General features: G+C 48.3%; 1 long non-coding RNA gene and 1 pseudogene across 1 annotated transcript; one reads left to right on the forward strand and one right to left on the reverse strand.

Annotated features, from left to right (window-relative positions):
- Positions 1–1632: 1632 nt before the first annotated feature.
- LOC144335201 (uncharacterized) lies at positions 1633–7530 on the reverse strand. Its single transcript, XR_013405846.1, has 2 exons — positions 6854–7530; positions 1633–5021 (listed from the first exon to the last, which is right to left on the reverse strand). It is a non-coding gene; the product is annotated as an uncharacterized LOC144335201 (long non-coding RNA).
- A 9776-nt stretch (positions 7531–17306) lies between these two features.
- LOC100427558 (tRNA-splicing endonuclease subunit Sen15-like) lies at positions 17307–18256 on the forward strand (annotated as a pseudogene).
- Positions 18257–20013: the final 1757 nt, after the last annotated feature.

The raw sequence follows: 20013 nt of genomic DNA on the forward strand, positions 1-20013 counted from the left end.
CACTCACCTTAGCCTCCCAAAGTGCTGGGATTAGAGGTGTGAGCCACCACGCCTAACCCAGTTACTGGAGGGAGTAAGCAGGGGGAGTGATCTTCTTTCCTTCAGCATCACTGGACAGCTGGTACGACCATGTCTCGCTTGAGTCCCAGAGGAACAGTGAGCACTGGAGTCCTGGTTTCTGTCTGACTCATTTTACGAACTGCTTTGTGTATGGGACCATTTGACCCTCTGCCCTTGGCTAAGTCCAGCAAAACACTTTACCTGGCTGTAGAGGACCCCCCTTTAGGGCAGCTGGCCACTCTCCTTCAGCGCTGACCCTTCCCTCTGTGGCCCAGTGATACCTGCCTGCCACACGGGTAAGCTAAGGTGTGTGGAGTGGTTTCTATAGACCTGATGGGACAGGGGCTTGTCAATGGGGCTCTGTAACCCAGGGTCATTCAGGGCTGCCTGCGACCCCACCCACGGAGGAAGTTCTGGTACTATTAGGCACGCAGCAGTGTCCTCCTGGGGCTTGGCGTGAGCTCCCTCAAGGGTCTCTCTTAGGCCCCAAGCCCAGGCCAGTGGGAAAGAAAGGAACTGCTTTCTTTTTTTTTTTTTTGGAAACGGAGTTTTGCTTTTGTTGCCGAGGCTGGAGTGCAGTGGTGCAATCTTGGCTCACTGAAACCTCTGTCTCCCAGGTTTAAGTGATTCTCCTGCCTCAGCCTGGCTAAGTTTTTTCTATTTAGTAGAGACGGGGTTTTACCATGAAGATCAGGCTGGTCGCGAACTGCTGACATCAGGTGATCCACCCACCTTGGCCTCCCAAAGTGCTGGGATTACAGACATGAGCCAACATACCTGGCCAAGAACTCCTTTTTGAGTCTTCTTCTGATGTCTGGGCTCCACCCTTGTGGGAGACTCCCAGCTAAGCCCAGGGCCCAGGGCTCATAGGGCCCTGCTGTTGTTCCAGCTACAGGTGGCAGGAGGGCTAGGTTTCCCATGCCTTTAGAGTCCCACATATCTAGGGTTTCTCTGTCTATATTGTGGACTTCGCGGGGGCTCCGGGTCTCACTGGGCAACACGGTCAATGTGTAATACATATGTGTTGAATTGACATTAAATTCAGCCAGGTATAATGCCCAGAAAGACAAATACTGCATGTTCTCACTCCTATATGGGGGCTCAGAAGGTGGATCTCACAGAGGAAGTGAATGGAGTGCTGGCTACCAGAGGCTGGGAAGGGTAGGAGGGAGAAGGGATGGAGAGGTTGGTTCATGGATACAAACATACAGTTAGATAGAAGGAATAAGCTCTAGTGTTTGACAGCACAGTCGGTGACTATAGTTATCAATAATGCATTGTATGTTTCACAATTACCTAGAACAGAAAATTTGGAATGTCCTCAACACAAAGGAATGATACGTGTTTGAGGTGATGGAAATCCCAGTTACCCTGACACAATCATTACCCATTGTATGCATGTATCCAAATATCATGTGGACCCCATAATATGATTATGTATCAATCAAAATTGTTAGTCAGGTATAGTATGGCAGTTCCTTAAAAAAGTAAACATAGAATCGCAACATGATCCAACAACTCCACTTCTGGGTATATGCCCAAAAGAATTGAAACCAGGGACTTGAACAGACATTTGTACACCAATATTCATAGCTGTATTATTCAAAATAGCAAAAAGATGGGACAAACCAAATGTTCATTAACAGATAAATATGTAAACAAGATGCAGTATACCCATACATAAACCAGGAATAAAATTCTAAGCCCCCTAACCAACTGAATGGACCTCCTCTTGGCCAAGGGCATTCCAAAGTTAATCTGAGGCCAGGCGCAGTGGCTCACGCCTGTGATCCAAGCACTTTGGGAATTCAAGGCGGGTGGATCACCTGAGGTCAGGAGTTCGAGACCAGCCTGGCCAACACAGTAAAACCCCGTCTCTACTAAAAAATACAAACATTAGCTGGGCATGGTGGCAGGCACCTGTAATCCCAGCTACTTGAGAGGCTGAGGCAGGAGAATCGCTTGAACCTGGGAGGCAGAGGTTGCAGTGAGCCGAGATTGCACCACTGCACTCCAGCCTGGGCGACAGAGTGAGACTCTGTCTCAAAAAACAACAACAAAAACAAAATTTTTGTTTGGCGGTCCAGCCATGATGGGAATAAGGGATCAGGCATGCCTCCTTTTACCCTCCCCACTTTGAAATTCAGGCATAACTGACCAATATTAACATTAAAACAGAGACCTTAAGAGAATTTATGCTTTCTGAAGCCTGCTACGTGGAGGCTTCCTCTGCATAATAAAATCCTTGGTCTCCACAACCCACAACCCCTAATTTTAACCCATGCACTCTCCTTCTATGGATTCCAGATCTTTAGATTAAACTCTTTCAACCAACTGCCAGTCAGAAAATCTTTGAATCCACCTATGACCTGGAAGCCTCCTGAGGCTGTAATCATGGGCATGTCCTTAACCCTGGCAAAATGGACTTCTAAACTGATTGAGACTTGTCTCAGATACTTAGGGTTTACACATACAATGGAATATCATTCAACTTTATAAAGGAAATAATTTTAAAGGAAGAAAAAAGAAAAAGGAAGAAAATTTTGACACGTGCTACAATATGGCTGAACCTTAAGGACTTTGTGCTAAGTGAAATAAGCCAGTCACAAAAGAACAAATGGTAAATGTGTCATTTCACTTATATGAGGTACCTAAAGTAGTCAGATTGATAGAGACAGAGAGTAAAACAGTAACTGTCAGGGGCTGGGGGAGGACGGGAAAGGGAGTTACTGTTTAATGGGTACAGTTTCCATTTGGGAAGATGAAAAATGTGCTGGAGATGCATGGTGGTGATGGTCCCACAACAATGTTAATGCACTTAATGGCACTGAACTGTACACATAAAAGGGATTAAAATGGTAAGTATTGTGTTATACATATTTCACCACAATTAAAAGCATACATTAATTGTAATTAATTTTAGCCTGGTAATCTCTCAATGTCACCTTGTTTTGGTGCTGCTCTATGTAGATTGTTCAACACGATACAAAGTATGACTGGAAAAGATCAATCTTGCTGACATTTACTCGGGCTTAAGATAGGGCTCAAGGGCCTTGCTATTTTGGTCTTGTGCAAACTGCTGCAGTCCACCTACTGGCTGGATGCCCTCACTGCAGGCAAAGCACCAGGACTTCTTACAATACCACCCATGGACCCAAGTGGGACGCTGGTGGCCTTGTGGTAAGCTGTGACAGGAATGCACAAGGATCTCCCGGCTTTTTGGCTGGCATCGCCGGCCCAGTGATGTGAGGTGAAGGGATTCTTTGCTCTGACTCAGCTCAATCTCCCTGTGCAAAGGGCTTTTGGAAGGACTAGAAAAATCTGCTTCCTTCACCCACTGGGAGCCATATATTCTCTTTGACTTTTGTTTGCAGGAGTAAAACAAACAGACGCTGGGGGAAAACAAACCAAAAAAGGGGGAAGGGGAGGCTGGTGCTGGCTGGCAACCTTGACTCAGCGCTCGGCAGGAGGTCCATTCGGAACAGAAACCCTCACCCTGCACTTTCCTCACCCAGCCCTGAAATCACAAACAACCCCTTGGCCAGGGTCCTAATGAGCCTCTGACAAACACAGCCCGCCCTTCTGACACAGAAAACACAATTAGACATGCACAAGTGGCCTGTGAAATGCCACGCCGGGCACTTGAGCTCTCCATGAATGCCACCCCCTGTACCCTGGAACTTCTCGGAAAAAACATCGCTTGGGCTCCTTATGGGTGGTAATGGCTAATAACACAGAGAGAACACCGTGTTTTGGTGTCAGGCCTTTGGCCAGGACGGTGACAGAGGGGTGTGTGTGTGTGTGTGTGTGTGTGTGTGTGTGTGTGTGTTTAGTGATGGTAGTGGGTGACATCTATTTCCATTTTTCCATCATAAAGGAATTGAAGTCCTATAGCGTGTCAGCAATGTCGATATTTCAGGGTGAAATAAACAAGTAAAATGTGTGAGCATTCAGATGAGCTCCAGGAGCCTGTGACGTTAGGAAAGTCACTGACTGCTGGGGCCTCGGTCTTCTCATCTGTAAAATGAGGATAATAATAGAAACCACCTTCCGTTCATGGTGATTGAGTGAGCTGTTGCAGGTACAGCACTCAGCCCCAGGCCTGGTACATAGTTAGGACTCATTAAACGTTGGCTATTAGTTTAAAAACAAGCGTTATGCGTTTTAGTCCATTTAAGGAGTCACTTTTGAATATCTGCTTGTAAACTCCCATATGAAGCTGGCTGTGAAAACACAGAAAATACAGTCTTTACGCTCACAGAGCTTGAGGACAACCAGGGTGACAAGAAAACCATCCGGGCAGGGTCAGCTCAGTGCTGGCGCGTTTGGCAGCAACCAGGAGACGGCTGTGGCTTGCTTCAGGTCTGTTTGTTTCTTCTAATTTTTGTTAGCTTTTTTCCTTTGGTGGTGGAGGAAGGGCGGTTTCTGTAGGCTGCAGACAGCAGGGTATGGATCATTGGTCTGGTCAGGTTTTAATCAAGTGAAATCTGCTCTTCATTTGTTTGTTACTGCTACAAAGCACATGATTTTCAAGGGATAAGTTGTTAGGATGTTTTTAATTGTGATGATGAAATTCCAGCTCAAGTTAACTTAAGCACAAGTAAACAAGCAAAATTCCAAACAGGGAGTTTACTTTCTTACATAACTTCAGAGAACAAAGATGGGTATCTTGCTAGCTTCAGTCATAGCTGGACCCAGGTACTCAAATCTCTCTCTTTCTCTGTCTTCTTTCTTCATTGTCTGATAGCTTCAGGCATACACAGTAAACCCTCAGCTCATGATTTCAGAGTAAGAGAGAGCCTCCTCTTGGACCAACAACTGTAGGCAGGGAAATGGGGCACCACAGTTGGCCAGACATGGGTCACACGCCCCTAAAACCAGGAAATGGGTTGACCAGCATCTCCACAGGACCCACATGGAGCAGATGGGATGCAAGGCTGACAAACTCTATCAGTGAGACTCTGTGGATAGAAAGCATGAGTAGGTGCCAAACATTCCAGGTAAGCAGCAAATGCAGATTTCCTCCTTGCATCTCACCCAACTGTGCTTAAAATGGCTTGTCTGGCACACTTTGAGGGGTTAGCCTATTTTCTTGCATTCAAAAGAATTTCTAACTCTTTGTTCTTGAATCAAACCCAGTGAGTGAAGACTAAGTGTTCCAGATGGGCCAACCACGCAGAAGCATGGTGGCAGCTCTGAGATGCCGCCCAGTGAGCCCCAGTAGTCACATCCTGGAGAGTCCCCTCTTCACTGAATAGGACCCATCTGGCAACCAGTAGGACTGCAGAAATGATGTCCAAGGTTAGGCCATAAAAGACATGGTTCCTGCCTTGCTCTCCTTGAATCACTTACTTGGGAGCAGCCAGCTGCCATGTTGTAAGGACACTCAGGCAGCTCTGTGGAGGAGTCCGTGTGGTGGGAAGCTGAGGCCTCCCACCAACAGCCAGCACCAACCTGCCAGGCAGGTGGGTGCACCACCTCAGAGGTAAATCCTCCAGCCTAAGTTGAACCTCCAATGACACAGCCCCAGCTGACACCCTGACTGCAACCCCATGAAATCCCTGAGCTAGAACCACCCAGCTAAGCCACTCCTGAATTCCTGACCCACAGAAACTATGAAATAATAAATGTTCATTGTCATTTCAAGCCACTAAGTTTTGGGGTCATTTGTTACACAGCAGTAGAAATCTGATACAGGCATACTGTAGTCCCTTCCTCCCTTCCCAGGGACAGAGTCACTTTGGAAAGCTTCCTCGGATCATTTTCAAAGCACTTCTCAATAACTCTCTTAGTTCTTGTTACAAAGTTTCAGTTTCACAAATGGACTCCTACTGCTATCACAGGCTGCTCCCACCCTCAACAGTGAGTTTGCTGATAAAACAAAAATCAGGGACTGGGTGCAGCGGCTCACGTCTGTAATCCCAGCACTTTGGGAGGCCAAGACGGGCAGACCACCTGAGGTCAGGAGTTCGAGACCAGCCTGACCAACATGGAGAAACCTCATCTCTACTAAAAATACAAAATTAGCCAGACATGGTGGCGCATGCCTGTAATCCCAGCTACTCGGGAGGCTGAGGCAGGAGAATCGCTTGAACCCGGGAGGCAGAGGTTTCGGTGAGCCGAGATCATGCTACTGCACTCCATCCTGGGCAACAGAGTGAAAAAACAAAAAAATCAGGTTTCCACTGCATTTACTTCCCTCTCTCGTACTGGGTATGGAGGTAGTTGAAATTCTAACAGGAAGGATGCCTTCAAAATTCTGCCAGTCTCCCTCCTTGTTACTGTGTATGACGTGGTATGACATGCTATCACAGTACTGCAAAGTCATTGATAACATGTGGCAGGGGTGCCCTGGGTTCTGAAGCTCCACCAAGTCCTCCAGGCAGTCTTCTGGCTGTAGTAGCGCCTCCCTGGGAGATGAGCTAGAATTCAAGGAAGTCTGATTCTAGGCTGTTTGCATCAAGCGAGGACTTGGGGAAGAGGTGGCTCCTGAGCACACCCTTCAATGCCCCCCTCCCCTGAGGTGACTGGGACATATCCCACACATACGCCACCTGGGTCCCCTGCTGTTGCAAAGCAGTTTCCCTCCTCTTCTACAAGCCCTCAGTCACGTAGGTGCCAGCACCTGGGCCCCTCCCACAGAGAGCCTGGTGCTGGGCACCTTTCTGATCCTATGGCATGTGCTTTCCTTCCCCTGCCAGGATCCAGATGTTATCATTCCCCAGAAGCTCAAACTACATCTCCCTGCTCTCCCATCGTTGAACTCCAGTCACGGAAAGAAAGCCATACAAACCAGTGCTCCTCAGTGTACCAGCCAGGACTCTGCAAGTGATAGAAAGTCCCGCACACAGGCTCCAGCCCATCCTCAGGTCTCTGCTTCCCCCGCATGCTGGATTTGTTTGGGTTGGTCCCCAGCTGCCCTGTGAGGCAAGGCAGGCCTTGATATTCACTTGCCACATCAGGTGCCACCTGCCTCTGCAGAAAAATTTTAGGCTCCTCAAGGTCAGGGTCCACTTCTACTCCTCCTAGCAGAGTGTAAATAGAAACAGTCCCCTCATCCTGTCTCTGCTCACATAACCTCTGTGACAGGACGCTCACTACTTGCAGAAGTAATTTTTTTTGTGGAGTTGGTCTCCGCCCCTCTGTGACTGCCACCCATTGGGCCAGTTCTGCCTAATAGCAAAGAACGCTGTTCATCAATCTTCTTCCTTCCCTTCCTTCCCTTTTGCCCATAAGTCACCGATGGATGGACTGGACCCATGGGTAACGTCTATGGATGACGCTGTGTCTTCCTTCCACAGGGCATGGAGCTCCTCCACCCTGCATCAGGCACAAGCCTACTTTTGGGGAAAGTCTCACCATCTCATTTTCCCTTGCTTAAAATAGCTACTTCCTTTTTGGGGAATGCAGCGTGGTGGCGAGCAATGAAAGGGATGAGGTAAGTTGTCCACAGATGCCTGGTTTGGAGTCATTCCTGGAAAGGTCAGTGTTTTCATCAGCCAAACAGGAGGCAGGGCACTTCCGGCTGGTCATTAACCGAGGCAAACAGCGTGGTGGGGAAAGTCAAAGCCACAGCCAACCACAAACAAACAAGTCATGTATCCTCGGTGGAGTTGACTTTCTTCTAAAGGAATGTGTGGTTGTTTGCAGATAATAGCAAATCCATTTCACGTCAGATCAGGATGACAGACAGCCAGAGGCAGCTGGGGTCACATTAAATCGCTCTTTTATGGTAATAAATTGTTTCCTTTTCATGGTTGCATGAGCAATCTGAAGTTTTATTTTGAGGTGTCAGCTGCCCTCAGGGACACCTGCCGCAGGTGGGATCTTGGGTCCTAGCCACCATATGTGAGAGAGCAGACCCTGGCTGAGTCACTCAGCTGTGGTTGCATCACCCCTGTCCCTGCCCCACTCCTCAGCCCCACACACGCCGGCAGGGGAGGCCTCTTCTCCTCCACGGGGTCTCCCTTTCTTCCTCTCATGCCGACCATTGGAAACAGTGGCTTGCATTTGCCACAGTGCCGAGGGCTCTCAGACTTCACAGCTGAGGAAATGACAAGATTTGTTGGCAGCCACTTAAAATTACCAGTTCCCCAGCTGGTCTCACTGTCCCTGTGCTGGTGGCCCTGCTGACTTGGGGCCTGGCTAGAGGGAGGTGGGCCTTCTGTGCCTCACCTGGGCCATCCCCACCATCTGGTGAGGTTAGGTTACATCCAGCCAGGAGGCAGCTGGCAGGGCCCCGTGGCTTGTCTGAGGACCCAAGAGGGAACTTATCAGACGACAAGGGAGAGAGGGGACTGAGGGGTGACATGTAAGAGGGAGGGCGCTAGGAGAGTATACATGCTTCTTAAAAGGTCATGGATTCTACTGGAATTCCCAGCCAAACTTCAGGATTGGGACGCACCCTTCTTAGGAGGAGGCTAGAGGCTCAGGCCAGCTTGGCTCATCCCTGGCCTGCAGGCCTTGCTCCTGAGCACAGGGCAGGGGCTGCTGGCCCTGGTTCAGAATGGGATCTGAAGGCTACCTGGAGAGAATGGGCCTCTGGATCAGGATCACCAGAGTGGGACCTGGATATTTCCCACAGTCACCAGACGTGTTGCTCAGAGGGAGGTTCCTGGCCAGCAGCTCTGTTGGCATCACCTGGGAGCTTGTTGAAAATGCAGAATCTTCAGCTCTGCCCAGACTTACTCCATCAGAATGTGCATGGTAAATGATCCCCGCTGACCTGGGCACTGGGGTTCGAGGACCTCGGCCCTGCCAAATCTGAAATCTAGAGTTAGGCCAAAGTACACTTGTGGAATCAGGATGCTGAATCTAAGTTGAATGCAGAAGCATCCTTTGAGCAAAAGTGGTGGAGTGGGCTGAATTATGACCCTCTCAAAAGATGTCCATGTCTCAGAAACGCAGAATGTGACCCTATTTGGAAACAGGGTCTTTGCAGATACAATGAAAAATCTTGAGGTGAAATCACCCTGACTTATCCAAGTGGGTCCCAAATCCAATGACAAGTATCCTTGTAAGAGAAGAGGAGAAGACATAGAGACACAGGCAAGAAGGTCACGTGAAGACAGAGACAGAGATTGGAGTGATGTGGCCACAAGCCAAGAAACACCTGGAGCCACCAGAAGCTGGAGGAGGCAGGAAAGATCCTCCCCTCAAGCTTTTAGAGTGCATACCCCTGCAGAAACCTTGGTTTTGGACTTCTGGCTTCCAGAACAGTGAGACATTACATTTGTGTTTTTGTAAGCCAGCAAGTTCGTGGTAATGATTACAGCAACCACAGGAAACTAAAGCAGGTAGCCTTTTCAGACTCTGCAGAGGAAAACAAAGCATGGCCAAAGTTACCCAAGAAAGATTTGATGAACCCACCAGTCCCCAGTCACAGCAATCTTAGCTTTGTTCCCAGAATTAGCTGACCTCCTCCACCCCATTTCCTTACTCCTTTTTAATGCTCCGTAAAACCCAAAGACAGTTGAGACCTGGTCCTGCATGGCTGGCTGATCACCAGACCGTCAAAAGCTGCCGGCTCCTTCATGCTCCCAAACATGACTATTTTATTTACTCCTAACTTCACCTTGTTTGGAAATTATTTAAAGCAGTTTCAGTGGAGTGAAACTGAGTCATATTTTAACTGCTTAAGTACCACTTAAAAACAGACTTTACGAGTTCACTTGGATCAAGAAACAGAAGAAGGAAACAAAAGAAAAAAGAAAAAGAAAAGAAAAGAAACAAAAGAAAAAAGAATAAAAACAGATGTCAACAAGTCCTTTGGCAAATGATCCCACAATGGCTTCATTTTCTGAGCTTAGATGGCGCTAGATGAGGTTAATTTAAAACGAGGTATCCTAGTACCAGATTCAAATGGACAGAAACTCGAAGTTTCTGGGGTCATTTTCCTTTTAGTAAGTTTTTAGGATTCAAAGATAAAGATTCAGGGGAGTGGTTCTCAACTTTGACTCACACTAGAATAATTTGGGGAGCTTAAAAAGAACAGCCACATTCCAGACTCTCCCCAGATCAGGGAAATCAGAATCTTGTGGGGTAGAGCCCACCCTGGGGCTCCATGGAACCCCCCAGCCAGACCCTGCACGCAACTCCACACTGACTCCCACATGCTGCAGGGTGTAGTGTGGTCACATGCCCAGGGCTGGCCAATCAGATGTGCTCACCCTGAGCTCACCTGTGAGGGGGCAGGCACCATCCGGGATCCATTCTGCCAGGTGTGGTCAGAGCTCCCAGGCAGTGCTGGTGTGGACAGTGGTGGGATAGCTGTGGGCTGGCACCCCATTGTACAGATGAGGACACAACTCAGAGGGACCCAGAGAGTTGTCCAAAGTCCCATAACTAAGGACTGGCAGAGCTGGGATTTGAATCCAGCCCCTCTGGCTGCAACGCCTGCCACCTTTCCTCCCTTGAACCAGCTCTGTGCCTTAATTAGGGGCAGTGTTGGTGGGGCGCGGTGGTTCATGCCTGTAATCCCAGCACTTTGGGAGCCCGAAGCGGGCGGATCACCTGAGGTCAGGAGTTCGAGATCAGCCTGGCCAACATGGTGAAACCCCGTCTCTACCAAAAATACAAAAATTAGCTGGGTGTGGTGACAGGCGCCTGTAATCCCAGCTACCCAGGAAGCTGAGGCAGGAGAATCGCTTGAACCCAGGAGGTGGAAGGTGCAGTAAGCTGAGATGGTGCCACGGCGCTCTAGCCTCGGTGAGAAGAGAGAAACTCCGTCTCAAAAAAAAAAAAAAAAAAAGAAAAAGAATTAGGGGCAGTATTCTGGACTCTGGCTCTCAGGCCTAGCTCTCTGACTCTCCCAGCGCATCCATGAACAACCAAACATGCCTCCTGCTTTTTTTCAAAGTTAACTTTGTCATTGAAGTATCAGATACATCAGAAAAGATCACAGATCCTAAGTGTGGAGCTCAATGAATTTTGACAAAGCAAACCCACTCATTTGTAATCAGAACCCAGACCAAGAAACAGAACAGGGCCAGCACCCTGGAGACTCTCTCAGGGTCTCTCGACGGGTTCTGCCTGTTTTTGAGCTTTGTAGTAACAGCATGATATAGTGAGAGCACACTCTTTTCGTGTCTGGCTTCTTTGACTCAGCGTGGGTGAGAGTCATCCATGCTGCGGTACGTAGCTGAGGTTTCTCCATCCTCCGTGTTGTCTGGTGTGAAGGGCCATAGCCGGCTTACCTGTTCTATTGTGAATGGGCATTTGATGTTCGAATGGTGCTACTAGGAATATTCTATTCTTGTGCCTGTCTTTTGGCACCAGTGTGTACCCAATACTCTCTTAAGAAATGCTTTTTTTGCTAAATTGAGCACAGTTGGTCTCTGTTGCTTACAGCCAAGCACCTTGGTTGATGCCATTTATAAGCAATACTATTGTTCCCACTTCACAGAGGAGGAAACTGAGGTTCAGAGAGAGGTTCAGCCACAGGCCAGGCCTTAGTTATAAGGCCATGTCACTAAAGAGTAGCAGAGCCGGGATTTGATCAGAGCTGCCCTCTTAACCAGTAGTTAAACCACACAAGTGCATCTCCGCCCCTTAGACCTGCCTCATGCCGTACAGTGGTTTAACAGGTAATACCCACCCCCTTGATGGAAATGGCTGGGGCGGGGGACTGAGAGCTGCACTGATGGTGCTGTCCTGGGCAGGGCTTGGGATGTTGCCAGTGCGCAGGAGCCCTGAGAGCAGGATCAGTCCCTTCCAAGAGGGCTATGAGGGAGGGGGAAGCCTCCTGGGCTGCCATTGTGCCTGGCATCAGCCCTTCCCGAGGGAGGCTCCTCCCTGAGGGCAGGGGAGCTTCCTTTTGGAGGAGAGGGCAGGCTCCTTGACTGGGCAGAGCGGTGGTCTGGGCATTGCTGAAGCGGCCAGTGGAGACAGGGATCCCAGCCTTGAGATTCACCCACTGTCTCCCACGGGAATCCTAAGTATGAAAACGATGCTTCTGACTGACCGTCTGGCAGCCTCTGGTGAGGAGCTGTCCCTACCCACTCACCTCTGCAAATAGCAGAATGGCATATGGTGGCAGAAGGAAGGGTCCAGAAGGTAGTTCTTCCGCTGAATGACCCATGTGATGGGCTGCTCCGTGACGCATTGGAGTGGGGATCATTTCCTTGCAGTGGAGGAGTGGGTCAGAGGCCGGGCTTGTCACATGGGAGTCCCTCCTGGGGATGGGCCACCGCCGGATCCCTCTGTAAACAGCATTTGCATCCGATTCACTGCTCCAGAAACTGGGGATCAGGGTCCCTGAAGCCAAGGAGCAGGCATAGAAGAGGCCAGAGGTGACTGGCAGCATGTTTGACAGGATGCATAAATCTTGTTAAATGGGAGAGAAGCCAAACACGCTGGCTGAGTATGGCAATTTAGACCTTCCTAGGTCATTCCCCGTGGGGGCTGCAGGCCTCAGCGTGGTTCTGACCTGCAGCAGCTGCGGCAGCATCTAGGAACTTGTTAGACTTACCGGTTTTCAGGTTGCTACTTAATCGGAAATTCAGCGGGTGGGGGCCAGCACTCTGTTTTAATATGCCAAGGGGATTCTGACGCATGCTCAAGTTTGAAAGCCACCAGCGTAATGCAACATGAAGATGCAATCCCGTCTCACAGCTGAGGAAACAGAAGGTCTGAGCCAGTTTTACCCCAAGTTACACAATTAATAGGAAAGACTTAACAAAATTAGGTGCAGCTGTGAATAACAGAAATCGAACTCCAGAGACCATGAACTAAACAAAAACAAAACAACTTTAAAAAAAATTGTTTATTTTTCCTTCATGGTCCAAAATAACTGCTGAAGGTCCAGCCATTGTGTCCACATTCTAGGCAGTAAAAAGGAGGGAAAGGGCTGGGTGCAGCAGCTCACCCCTGTAATCCCAACACTTTGGGAGGATGAGGCAGGAGGTCAGGAGTTCGAGATCAGCCTGGCCAACATGGTGAAACCCCATCTCTACAAAAAATACCAGACTAGCTGGGCGTAGTGGCATGCACCTGTAATCCCAGCTACTCAGGGGACTGAGGCAGGAGAATCGCTGGAACCCAGGAGACGCAGGTTGCAGTGAGCTGAGATCGTACCACTGAGCTCCAGACTGGTCAACAGAGTGAGACTCTGTCTCAAAACAAAAACAGAAACAAACAAACAAAACAAGTAAAAGGAGGAAGGTCTCACCCTGTCCCTGTAGGGGACACTTCCTAAAATTGTATATATGGCTTCATCTTACCTCTCATTGGCCGCAATTTAGTCAATTGCTTCACCTAGTGGAAAGAGAGGCTGGGAGAAGGAAGTCTCGTCCTAAGTGACCATGCACGCAGATAAAACTTTGGGTTCTGCTGCTCTAGAAGAGCCTCGATATTGGAGGACAACTAGGCAGCCTCTGCCGCAAGGGTGTATCTGAGAATCAACCCAGGGCTTCTAATTTCACCATCTGAAGTTATGTTTTTGTTTAAGTGTTGTCTTTATCTTCCTCTTTTAGAAGTTCCACCAAAAGCAAGCCTTCTTGGAAGACTTCTCCTTCTCCTTTGCTGCTATTTGCTATTGAATATAGAACTTTAAAAATTAAATTAAATACCTAATGTAAGAGAAGCTTGTTCAGAGTCTGGCACATGGAAGGCACTCAGCATGTGGTTGCTGCTACGTATTTAACACAGTCCTTCCTAGCGAGGCCCAGCTGGCCCCTGGAAAGTTTTACCTCTTAGACTCTCAATCCCACTGCCACCCCCTGCCTGCATGCACAGACTGGCACACAAATCCTGGTCGTTTCATTGGACTTGAAGAATAATCAGTGCTGGCCGGGCACAGTGGCTCACTCCCATAATCTCCGCACTCTGGAAGGCTGAGGTGGGTGGATCACTTGAGGTCAGGAGTTCAAGACCAGCCTGGCCAACATGGTGAAACCCTGTCTCCACCAAAAAACAAACAAAAAAATTAGCCAAGTGTGGTAGCACATGCCTGTAGTCCTTAGCTACTTAGGAGGCTGAGGCAAAAGAATCACTTGAACCTGGGAGGTGGAGGTTGCAGTGAGCCGAATTTGAGCCACTGTACTCCAGCCTGGTTAACAGAGCAGGACTCTGTCTCAAAAAAAAAAAAAAAAAAAAAGAAAGAAAGAAAAGAAAAGAAAAAAGAAAACAAAATCAGTGCTGTTTGATTGGGTCTGGAGAATGCAAGCCACAGCTCAGGAAAGCAACTACATTGGGAGAGAAGTCATCTCCTCGTTTCTTGTACAAGCCTGGAAGCCGGCCTTGAGAACAAAGCTGGGCTCAGGCTGCTGTGATGGGATGTCTATCCTAGTGTTTGTCATTTGAGCTTTTCCTTTGTAGGTGCAGCCTTCCTGGGTTCCAGGGACTTGGTGCCCTTACTTACGGACCATTGCGTGCCTCCCCCGCCTTGTTGCCAGTGTTCAGGTTTGCGGTTGCCCCTGTGTTGCCTAACTGGGTCAGGCTGGATGGAGCCGGGAGGGCTGTTTGCGTTGGCCGCTTTTCCCTGTCGAGTGTCACACACGAATGCAGCCTCCGAAATCCAATTTAACGTAAATCTTGCCGTTTGGACCAAGGCAAGTGGGCCTTATTCAAATCCGAACAGTGTTTTGTTGAGCTGGGAAACAGACAACAGCTGATGCTGTGTTGTTCAGTTGCAACTGCCCTAATTACAGATAAACACTAATTTCACAGGATTTTTTAGAGTGAAGCAAATCTTTTGAAAGAAGTGTCCTCATTTAAAAACTACAGCTCGAGAGGGCTATAAGGGTTCATTTTATTTACTGATAATGTGGACTGCGTCAATTCCTGAATCTCATTTGTTCGACCTCCCAGGGCTATTGTGAGAAGCAAAATGAATTTCAAATAAGGTAACATTTGTGGAGGTCCCTAATGAAGAGCAAAGCAATCCAACAGCTACAGTAATATTGCGCCTTCAACGCCCTGCACCTTACAGCTGCGTCCCATTGACAATGACCTCTGAGCTGTGAGCTCCGGGGCCTCTCCCCTCACTCCGCGGGCCGCTCCCCATGCGTACCTCACCTCCATCTTCCTCTTTCCTTGAATTTGGCTTCTCAATATTTCCTCCGTGGCTCAAATGTCACCTTGTCGAGGAAAAGGTGTCCAATCAGTACTTGCCGTGGTGCCCTGCCCTGTGTCTTTCTGAGTTCTTAGTCCCATGAGATAATCTGATGCATTGGTTGGCTTGTTTTTATCTCTCTTCTCCATAGGAGCACCAGCTCTATGAGGCCAGAGACCTTGTCTGTCTTGTTCACACCTGCCTCTCCTGTGTCCAGAACAGTGTCTTGTACCTAGTAGAGGTGGATATATGTTGATTGGGAGTTTGGCTTGGGGAGCAAAGGAGAAAGTGAACTGTTAAGAAATTAGGGCATTTAGCATTATCTAAGAACCTGAAGCAGTACCTGGAGTCCCTGGGGTCCCTGAGTACCTGGAGCAGGTGTGTGGAGTGGTACCCAGAGTCCCTGGAATCTCTAAGTACCTGGAGCAGGTGCGTGGAGAGGTACCTGGAGTCCCAGAATCCCTAAGTACCTGGAGTAGGTGTGTGGAGCAGTACCCAGACTCCCTGGAATTCCTAAGTACCTGGAACAGGTGTGTGGAGTGGTACCTGGAGCAGGTGTGTGGCATGTTACCTGGAGTCCCTGGAATCCCTAAGTACCTGGAGCAGGTGTGTGGCGTGGTACCAGGAGTCCCTGGAATCTCTAAGTACCTGGGGCAGGTGTGTGGAGTGGTACCTGGGGCAGGTGTGTGGAGTGGTACCTGGGGCAGGTGTGTGGAGTGGTACCTGGAGCAGGTGTGTGGCATGGTACCTGGAGTCTCTGGAATCTCTATGTACCTGGAGCAGGTGTGTGGAGTGGTACCTGGAGTCCCAGGATCCCTAAGTACCTAGAGCAGGTGTTATGTGAGAGATTTTGATACCCAAGAAGCTTACAGATTAATATAGTAATTTGCAGTATTCAGATAAGTGCCACTAATGTGTGAGGTGGCAGGTGTTAGGAGCAGAAGGTTATAAATATAGTCGGAGCTGCAGGAGACACACAGTTGTGGACACTGGAGCTATTCTCCTTAGAGAAGGGCATGGAGTTGCACCTCGGTCAGCAGTCTCCTCTGTCACCTCTGGCATTTTGCACCTGCCCTTCCACGGCTGCTACCTGTCGCTGTTGGCTCTGGGCCTTCCCTTTGAGCAGCTGTTCCACAGTGGAGGCCCTGGTGCTGCCTCCACTCGGTCACACACTGCATGGCCACAGCTGGTCAGGGTCCAGGCTGGACACAGCACCAGGTGCTCTGCGAGGTCTGTCCTGCAAGACCAGAGCCTGCAAGACCATCAATGGGCCAGAGGAGGCCATACAGAGCTGGCACTGGTACTGTGCTTTCATTTTAGTTTAAGATACTCTTTGACTTTTTTTTGTGTGTGTGATGGAGTTTCACTCTTGTTGCCCAGGCTGGAGTGCAATGACACAATCTCAGCTCACCACAATCTCTACCTCCCGGGTTCAAGTGATTCTCCTGCCTTAGCCTCCCAAGTAGCTGGGATTACAGGCATGCACCACCATGCCCAGCTAATTTTGTATTTTTAATAGAGATGGGATTTCTCTATGTTGGTCAGGCTGGTCTCGAACTCCCGACCTCAGGTTGTCTGCCCAGCTCGGCCTCCCAAAGTGCTGGGATTACAGGTGTGAGCCACTGCGCCCAGCTACTCTTGACATTTTTTAAAAGAATGTTCTCTATCTCATTCTCATCTATATATCCCTTATGAGAGAAGCCAGGAAACCAGTTCTGAGGATGTCAGTCTGGCTAGTAAAACCCTGAGGATTCCGTCTTCAAGGGTACCTTGACTGTTGTGTTCAAAGAAAGCTTTGAACAACAAATGTAAAAACTCTGCCAAGCCAAGTCCACCGAGTAGCTCATTAAAATGTATTTAGGTTGAGGCTTATTTTTTTAAGCTTACTTTATCAGAAAAAAAAAAAAATTGGATTTAGATACTGAGGAAGGCTTCTTGCACAGAGAGGGACGTCCGTTGTCTCAGTTCTATGATCTCGATGCTTAGACAGGCCGCTCACCCCAGCAGGGCAGCGTTGTTCTCATGTCCCAGGGGGCCGCTGCAGAAGGATTATTGACTCTCTCCCTCCTGTCATCACCTCAGGCCTTCCCCGCCAGCACCTCCATTCCTGAGGCTCATGTGGGAGAGACAGTGTGGAGAGAAACAGAGAAGAGAACAGGACTTCTTAAACAGCACCAGCAAGAATAGTCTTACAATGAAGTGTGCATCACGGGAGCGCTGCACTGGCTGGCATGGAGGAGCACCATACCAGCTGGCGTGGAGGAACGCCGTACCAGCTGGCACGGAGAAGCGTGGCGATTTCAAGCTGACCCCTGGCTGCAGCAGCCTGGGTCCAGGCGGCGTTCGCCCCTTTGGCGACGGCAGCAGAGCTCCCTTGTGGGTCCCCAAGGACGCCTGGATGGGCACCCACCCTAAATATTTAGAAATGATGGAATTAGGCCAGGCGGGGTGGCTCATGCCTGTAATCCCCGCACTTTGGGAGGCCGAGGCAGGTGGATCACGAGGTCAGGAGTTCGAAACCAGCCTGACCAACATGGTAAAACCTCGTCCCTACTAAAAATACAAAAATTAGCTGGGCGTGGTGGCAGGTGCCTGTAATCCCAGCTACTCAGGCGGCTGAGGCAAGAGAATCGCTTGAACCCAGGACGCAGATGTTGCAGTGAGCCGAGATCACACCACTGCACTCCAGCCTGGGGGACAAGAGCAAGACTCTGTCTCAAAAAAAAAAAAAAAAAAAAAAAAAAGAGAGAGAGAAATGATGGAATTAGACATAGAAGATGCCACCCATGTTTATATAGCATTCTTGATTTACCTGGACCTCATAGAAAGCAAAACTGACATGAAGTAAACTGTGTCAGATTACCAGAACTCCAGCTCATCTGCCTTGTTAGTATGAGATAGAAGAGGAAAGGTTACAGACTGTGGCGCCCACCCCTATCACTGCTTCCCTCAGCCATAACAGGATAAGGGAGATCTTGAAGGCATCTTGAAAATTGCAAGGTGATCCAGATTTGTAAAAGATGTCTTTTACTTTGGTCATAGTGGAGTCTGATTCTACAATAGTCTTTTATAAATTTACTGATGGACTTATGCTGCCAGACCCTCAGAATATTTCTCTTAGAAGATGACATCTATGTTTCCTGATGCTTGTTTTATTCATACAAGATTGGATTTGAGACTCATCAGACTGCTTCATCTTTTATCTCAGAGATAGTCAGGGTTGACTTAGTGAGGGCTGACTTCCCTATTCCATAAGGTTTTCATTCTGAAGAATAAAACTTCCCCAGGGCTGGGGCGATGGCTTACGCCTGTAATCCAAGCACTTTGGGAGGCCGAGGCAGGCAGATCACCAGGTCAGGAGTTCGAGACCAGCCTGACCAACACGGTAAAACCCCGTCTCTATTAAAAATACCAAAAAATTAGCTGGGTGTGGTGGCGCACACCTGTAATCCCAGCTACTCAGGAGGCTGAGGCAGGAGAATTGCTTGAACCCGAGAGGTGGAGGGTGCAGTGAGCCAAGATCATACCATTGCACTCCAGCCTGGGTGACAGAGACACCGGAAAAAAAAAAAAAAAAAAAAAAAAAAAACCTCCCCAGGTAGAAGATTTTTTTTTCTTAAAAAATATAGGGTGGTTTCTTTAAAAACTTTCTTATCTAGAGACAGTTTAATTACAGTTGTATACAGGTTTACGCCTAGGATGTGTTCAGACACGTGGAACCTGTGTGCTGCTTTTGTCATCCCACACTCATAGTTGCTTCTGTTTATTGCTCCCACTGCTAGCTCATTGTTGAAACTGCTCTCTCTTTCTCTTACTCAACTCTCCCAGTGCCTTTTGGCCACTGCAGCTATCTTGGAATGGCATTTTATACATACCTTGTCATCTACTTCTGTCTGCTTTTTCCTCTCCAGTACAAAGTAAAAGATTTCTTTCAATTGGTCTTGCTGTTGCAATGACTGTTATTTCTCTTTTTTGGTTAACTTTAAATCAAAATTCAAAATATGTTCATCCAGAGTATAAACTTACATGTCTTGAGTAGCAGGGACAGGAGACATGCTACCCACAAGAGTTCTGGACCTTCCTTTTCATTCTTATCACCCCCATCCTTATTATATCATAGCTTGAATATCACAAGAGAGAGAGTGTGGGATAGTATGAGTTTTAAAAATGTCTTCATTAATTAGACCCAGTTATTCCACTTTTGTTAATGTCTCTCAAATTGTACAAAGTATGAAAAATTATATGCACAAAGATGTTGTGAGTGACATTACCTTTAGTAGCCCAAATTATAAACCACTTAACAGTTTGGGGTAAAGATTGGCAAACTTTTTTATATAAAGGGCCAGAAAGTAAACATTTTAGATGTTTTCTTTTTTCTTTTTGGAGACAGAGTCTCGCTCTGTTGCCCAGGCAAAAGAGTGCAGTGGCGCAACCTTGGCTCACTGCAACCTCCACCTCCTGGGTTCAAGCCTCAGCCTCCCTAGTAGCTGGGACTACAGGTGCCTGCCACCACACCAGACTAATTTGTATTTGTAGAGACAGGGTTTCACCATATTGGCCAGGCTGGTCTCAAACTTCTGACCTTGGGATCCGCCTCCCTCGGTCTCTCAAAATGCTGGGATTACAGGCATGAGCCACCTCGCCCAGCTATTTTAGGTTTGGAAACCTACTGTCGCTGTCATAACTTGTCAACACTGCTGTGTGAAGCATAAAAGTAGCCATACACAATACATAAACAACATGGGCACGACTTTGTTCCAGTAAAACTTCATTTACAAATGTGGTGCCATAGTTTGCCATCCCTGGGTCTAGGAAATGGTTGATAAACAGATATATACAAATGATACATAATGTACTTATTAAAAATTAGGGCTGGCACGGTGGCTCACGCCTGTAATCCC

The sequence above is a fragment of the Macaca mulatta genome, chromosome 16 (genome assembly GCF_049350105.2).
Source record: "Macaca mulatta isolate MMU2019108-1 chromosome 16, T2T-MMU8v2.0, whole genome shotgun sequence".
Taxonomy (NCBI): Eukaryota; Metazoa; Chordata; class Mammalia; order Primates; family Cercopithecidae; genus Macaca; species Macaca mulatta.